Here is a 7,397-nt window from a genome sequence, read left to right as displayed (position 1 = left end):
AGACATCCTTAAGGACTGGCACTCAATCCTGTTATATCATACACACAGCTTTTTAAAATAGTTAAGCATGGCAATTCCAATTGAGGAGAAGGTATTTCCTCTGAGAGTGAAAGCAGAGGAAGAGGAGAAAATAAGGAGATAGTGGAGTTAAGCTAGACTTATTTGTTTTTCCTGGCCTTGGAGAGCAGTTGTCCAGAATGGACATGGGCCTTCTGAGGGTGTCCTGTGGTGTCTGGAGCCTCTGTGGATCAGACATGTCCCAGTGCATCCCACAGATAGTTGATCAATGTGGGATCTAGGGAATTTGGAGGCCAGGTCAAAACCTTGTGCTGTTTTTCATGTAGCTTTTTTTTAGTTGTCCCTAAAGTGTTTTTCTGTGTGTGTCTGTGTCAGGCTGCATTCTGCTGGGGATGGCTGCTGCCATCAAGGAGTGTCATTGCTATGAGGTGGGGGTGCCTGGTCTGGTCTAGATGGGTGTTACGCGTCTAAGTAACCACATGAATGTCGGGTCCAAAAGTTTCACAGCAGAACTTAGTAATGTCTTAAGATGGTCAATGTTATTTATTTAGTTTTAAGATGCTACATGGTAACCCTAACCCTAACCAAAAGTTTAACAGCTGTTGATAGCTCTCAGGGATGCAGGGGTAATGTATGGTTTCCAAGCTTTTTCCATGATCAGAAAACCTCGGAAATCGCAAGACATTTTGTAATCACAAAGAACTTTGGTGTTGAAATGCTTGCGGGGTGTCATTTCATGGAGCCTTGTTTTTTATTGTCCCCGTAGTCTGCAGCAGGATAATTGTCATGCATTGGAAGCAGGGGAGCATGACAGGCGCAGATAGACGGGGAGATACACCATATATATACTGTACTGGATCCTGACACTATAAAGCCATTTGTCTCACACAGAGCGGGGCATCCTTTGATCAATGTTTTTTTTTCTGTCTCTTTCACCCTTTACCCCTCACTGTCTCCCACTCTCTTTCCATTTGTCTTTCTTTCTCACTGCCCTAATGCTCCTTTACAATACATCTTTTTACGTCTCCTTTCTTCATGCCTCTTTTTTTTTTTTTTCTGACATCATGCCAATTCTATTTATAACATCCATACATACCACCCACAGACTGTAGCACTTGGCCATTATGTGAACAATAATATTCAATAAGCTTATCAGGTACACCATATAATCTTCTCCGATACGATTGTAAATGCCAGAGCACTTTGCTGTTAAAGTCATTCTTTTGTCAGACATTAGTCACAAAGGCCACCACTAAACAGATCAGAGTGAGGTAACTATAGAGGTTCACAGAGAAGCATGATTACTTTTCCCAGAGTCAGCTACAGTAATTACGTATTGGGGCTGATAAGTCTACGCGTGCTGATTTTAAAAATAACTTCATAATGTCGGCAGCATGCACATTCACAGGCACGGCATCCGTTCCGATTACTCAAAGCAACTTAGTGTTACAGTTGGACGTTTTGCATGGCTGCATATGGCTTTTTAATAAACAGACACAAGATGAGCTCTTGGGCAAAGCCGACTTTGAGCAATTGACTGAGAATCCATCAGTTAATTTCAGCACATTGAACGCCTCGCGATGCCATCTGTTGGATTCATCATGCTTTTATGAGATGATCTGGTCAGCTAATCATTACAGTTTCAGCTGTAGTTATTATACTGTGTAGGTGTCAACAAAAAGATCCAATAAAAAATCTCACCCAAGCTTCTCACTTTCAACTCATTGAAAGTAAAGATCAGGCATTATGACCAAAACAGTGGACATGGGCCCTGTTGGGTGCCCTGTGCTGCCTGGCAACATGATGTTGTTAGTGGGGAGCTCTTTGGGTCAGCCCACAGATACTTGATCAGTTTGGGATCTACTGTTTTGAAGGCCAGGTCAACACTTTGTGATTTTCATGTTTCTTGTTGTTCCTAAACCATTTCAATTTAGGTGGGTGGTACATGTCTAAGTAACATCCAAACAAATGGCAGGTCGTATTAGGTTTTGGGCGCTTCCTGTTTTATTGTGAAGGTTACGTACTCTGTTACTACAAGTGCCTTCACTTCCCCTTTGTGGTTGCTCATCTTGATTGCCTGACCTGCCCTGATGTATCTCACCTGTGACTCATTGTTCCATTTGTATTTTGCCTCTGTGTTCCCTTCCCCCTCTGCCAGTTTGACTTTGTACTTCATGTTGGAAATGTTCTAGTTCCTTTATACTTTTATTTTGCAAAAATTAACTGCCACTGCCTGGACAACTCCCATTAGAGGCGTTTCAGGCATGTCCAAACAGAAAGAGGTCTCGCGGTCCCCCCCAGGACACGATGGAGGGATTATATCTCCTGTCTGGCCTGGGAGCAGCTAGGGATTCCTCCGGAGGAGCTAGTGGAAGTGGCCAGGGAAAGAACCGTCTGGCCTTCACTGATAAGCATTAGATGATCAAGAAGCTGACAAATAATTGTGATCTAATTACGTCTGTGTGTAAGCCAAATGAGTCTGACTTAATTGCGAATCAAGAGCAATAATCTTGCAAGGCTCATTTAGGGTACTGCGGGACATAGACGCTGTAACCTACGCATGTAGCACATGCCCACACAAGTCATTTATACTTGTAAACACTAGCCAAATGCTAGTCAATGCTGTATCTTTATTTGCCAGTCAGGCTAATTTTGCTTCACTTTCCACTTGTTTCACTTTCGACAATAGCGACTAAAACTTTTGCCAAAACTTCCAGACAAGTCATACAGATGTTTCTATCTCTGAACCTCCTCCTTTTCTTGATGTGTTCCATCTTTTTTGGTTCGAAACAATCAGTTTGAAACTTGTGAAGATGGAGAAGCAGCCAGAAATACTGAAGCGGAAACGCGCTACTGCCAAGCCAACCAATTACAGCTCTTCTGCGTGATCTGTGTCGCCACAGTGCGTAGCTACATTTCTAGCGTTGGGGGGTCTGCGTATACTCTGTACTGTCGCCATAGCTACAGCATCAAATTGCTTTCACTCTCCTTTCTTTGTCATCACTTCACAACACTGTGTATATGTGTAAATAAATATTATCACTGTTGTTGCCAGTATGGATGTTTTGGTCTGGCCAAATACAGAAAAGTGCTGTGAAAGCAAAGTGACCCGACAATAGAAAAATGGCCTAACAAATGCAGCCAATCCCCTGCCATTAGGGCCTATTAGCTCAAGCTGTGTCTATATTTGGCATGATTGGATGTTTGGACCTTTTAATAGGGCTCTTTGTATTTTTATTCCTCGTGCTCTAAAAGCTTTGAGTGGTCTTGCTCACCCCTGCCTCACTTGAAGACACTCATGGATGCTGCCGAGTCCAGGCAGAGTTGAAATTATCATAAAAACGTGGCCTCGTGGATCAAGTAACCACACGAATAACATAGATGCGGCCAGATCAAGTTTCTAACTTCTGATCTAGAAGCTCCTGCCTTTTTTTTTTTTTAAACTTCTTTTTTACTGACTGCACTATATTGCATACTGTACAGGTTTCTATCATTTCCAATATCCCTTTACACACAATGTGCAGCTGCATTGTGAAAATCCAATGTGGTGTCAAACATGTCTGGATGTGTTGGCAGCTCATGTCTAGATTCCCTGCTCTTGGCTGAACTGTAAAGAAAACATCATAGACAAAAATAACTGCATTGCACGCGTGTTGCAATTGTGTGAAATGGAAACGCACAGCAACAAATCCTATAAAGAAGGAAACTTTTTCCTTTTAAAGATAGCTGTGGAACCAGACCAGGAGCATTTCAACTTTTGGGTATTTTTACACCCCATAGGACACCATTTCTGCCAACTTCAAACTTTTCAGTCCCCGTTTGAAGTAACACAACTCCTCTTCTGAAACGTTCCACCTGGTGAGAGTGTTTCTTTTGACCCTTTCTTCTTCTACTACTAAGCTCGGTGAAAACAAAAAGAGTTAAGCGGATCCTTAAGAACTCTGACACTTTTTGCTGACCTTGTGGCATCAGGAATCCACCGAAACAGCTTCCCTCTCATGAGATTAAACCTCTTGAACCATTTTGATCTTTTTGACTGGAGAGGATCAGCTCCCACTGGGATGCTTTAGGACCCTAACACGTCTGTTCTGATGAATTGACCACGAAAGGTCAGCAAAGAAAATGCACCTTCATGGCAGAAGAGAGGTCTAACAGAAAATCTGAAAACATTTCTAAACACGAGATCTGATGCACAGTTAGACTCGATGTTTTAGGTTTAAGCCTTTCGTTAATCGCTGACAAATAGCAGCATGTGACCATTGACTCATTTTTACATATAGGTTCGGAAATGAAACCTGTAATTTTTAGGGAGGTCTCGGAAACGTATTCCAACAAACTCTCCTTGACCTATAATTTTTCCATCAGTAGTGTGAAATTCAACATTATTTCTCAGAGTAATGTTCTCATCTACTTTTTTTAATTGGTAATGGAAACAGTCATAGTCTTGCTTTGTTAATAAGTCAACACAGCATGCGAAGGACCAGGTGGTTAATTTTATCGCTGTCTTTTGGCCATTTCCTGTTTTCCTTGGTTACTTACATTGCAGGTGTCTTCACTTCCCCTTTGTGGTTGCTGATCTTGATTGCTTGCCCTGCCCTGATGTATCTCACCTGTGCCTCATTGCTCCACCTGTATTTAGCCTCGGTGTTCCCCTTCCACTTTGTTAGTTGGTCTTTGTTCTTCATGTCAGAACTATTTTAGCCTCTTCCATGTGTGTTTTTTCCCTCCTGTTGTTTTTGATTTCTTGGACTTTGTTCTTGCCTGTTTTTTTTTTTTTCTTTCTGACTCTGTCTACAACCTGTGTTTTTAGTCGTGTCTTTGAGTTTTCCTCAACCTGTTCCTTGTTTCAGGTCAAGTAAAAGCACCAGCTGCGTTTCCAAAATAAAAGTAAAATATAAGTGATAGTTCTAAAATTTTGATAAAGTATTTTGTGCATGTTTTCACTGAAAGGTGATTTGCGAGTGAGCTGTAACTTTCGTAAAGTCTCATCATGTGAGTCTTCACTTTGAGGCAGACGGCCTTCAAATGAACTGGTCACACGACCCCCTCTGTTATCTCGTGTCGCTGGTGACAGGGAACTGTGAAAAAATTGCACTTTTGTGATAAACTTTTTCATCAGTACATCTGAAAAAGTGTTTTAGCAATATTTTTTAAAATGTAGGTGTTTCCATTACCAGTTTTTTATTGCAATATTTAGGTTTTGCGCATTGACTGCACCAACTGACTTTATATGAAGAGTTTGGAAGCCCTGTGTGGTGGCTCTGGCGTCATCATCTTGGCAATGTCTCACTAACTCCCCGCTAATTCAAACATGGTTAAAGAAGTGGAACATGACCAGAGCTTTGGCAGGTGGTTGACGGCCCAGGGAGACGGCTATTAACTTGTGAGGGCATCTGCTACCACCCTTAAAGCCCTATAAGTATCGATATAATAAAATGAGTCATATAGAAGTTCTTCCCTGTACAGATGAGGAGATTCTGCTTCAGAAATCAAAACTGCTTTGTACCAGGCTGTAATTATATTTAATTCTGTGGTGAAGTTGGGTGTTGTACCACTGACCCTTTATTTATTTATTTATTTTTTTCAGATTCAAGTGGTCATTCAAGTAACTGGAGAGTTTAGCCCTGGAGGTCGCTGCTTGGGTACAAGATGCAACCTGTCTTGCACTGATTTTAAATCGTATTCACATGGCGTTCAATACAAAGGTTTTTCAAAAGCTTGAAAACATGTTCGAATTTCAAGTAAAAATGTAACGTTAAAACAAGATTTTATCCAGGAGTCATGCACTCGGTCAACACATCAGAACAGAAATACAGCATACACTGTGTTAATGTCTGGCCTCTACCGCCAAACACAACCTCCTACTCGGGTAAATGAAAACTGAGCAAGAAATACTATGTTTTTCAGAACTGTTTTAGCACTGCAAGAAGTTTTCGTGCAGGTTACTTTCTTTTACTCCCGCAACCTTGACTTTCAGTTGAGTGCACCCGGACAGAAAAGAACCTTTTTGTCTGCCATCAATTCATGACACACTGGTCAAACGCACTTGACATTGCTCTTTTGTCCCTTTTTGTGGGGAGAATGGAACTTCAGGGTCAACTCAAACCAAAACCTGTTTTTTTTTTTTTTTTTTTTTTTTTTTTTCTGTGGACACAGCAAAAGGAGAAAAAGTAATGTCACATCCACATGTGGGCCAATTCGCCTGCACACACACACACACAAGCTTGCAGGTATACGCATCATTATAGCACGGCTCCACTGTATGAGGCAATTTCAGTGACAGATCTCTGCTTAGCGCTACTCTGTCATCAGCTCTGTCATATTGCATGGTTGCCGTGACAACCACGACATGTCAAGAAAGGGAGGTTAAAAAAAAAAAAAAAGGTCTCAGTCTGCAGCTCCCTACTAGTTTTAAATGAGACTGATAAGTGTATGCTCCATATTGCACATGCAGGTGAGCAGCACTAATTCTTGGATATATGACAAATCCAATCATATCTGATGAAGCTGATTCATCTTTGACAAGCAGTTAAAATGCGTTTTGACAGCATTATGTCTTTCAACATTGGCATGTACCAATAAAAGCCTACACTCTGACCTTCTGTGCTTTTTCCCTGTCCAGGGTGATTGTAAAAAGAAATGGCTTGATATTGGATCGTAAACTACTGACAAGGCTGATGTGGGATTAGAAAAACAAGATATTTTATAAGGAAAAGGAGAGCTATAAACATCCAGTGGGTGGATGTTCCTTTGACACTTGAAGACTAGATCATGCTAGAATAAAACATATTTAATATATTTCATTGCAAATTCAGTTCATTCCAGAGCAGTATCTGCAATAAGTGTATAAGCACTCTGGGGCAAAGTAAATCAGTATAAATTTTCAATGGTTAGTTAAAAGCTGGTGAACTTTGACCTGCAAATTTACAAAGTGGGGAAAAACTTGTGACATGAACGAGCATTCCTTGACCCTTTGGAGGCAGTGAGGAGGTGATTGCATAAATCCATTTTCTGAATAAACTATGCGAATGTCTTCCTCTTAAGTAAGTGAGCTAACGGTGCCTTCACCACTGGGATCGTATGTTTACAGCCTTAAAAGCAGTACATTTCTCAAAGCTGTGAAATTTCAGAAACAGCGGTCAGCCAAGGAAGTGAATATATTGTCCAAGGTAAAATATTGATATTACCAGCATTATCTACATTAAGTCATGCTGCTAGCTATCTTGCTAAAGACCATGACTTATGGCAGATGTCAAACAGCAAGTCTTTCCATGTGATAAAACCAAGCTCATGAGTTCCATAGTTTGCTAATGGACCATCAATCGCTAGCAACTTTGCAGCATGAAAACTTTTCCTTTATCGTACTGTGACTAAACAAT

This window comes from Mugil cephalus, chromosome 22 (assembly GCF_022458985.1).
Source record: "Mugil cephalus isolate CIBA_MC_2020 chromosome 22, CIBA_Mcephalus_1.1, whole genome shotgun sequence".
Classification (NCBI taxonomy): Eukaryota; Metazoa; Chordata; class Actinopteri; order Mugiliformes; family Mugilidae; genus Mugil; species Mugil cephalus.
Note: the sequence above shows the minus strand (reverse complement) of the source record.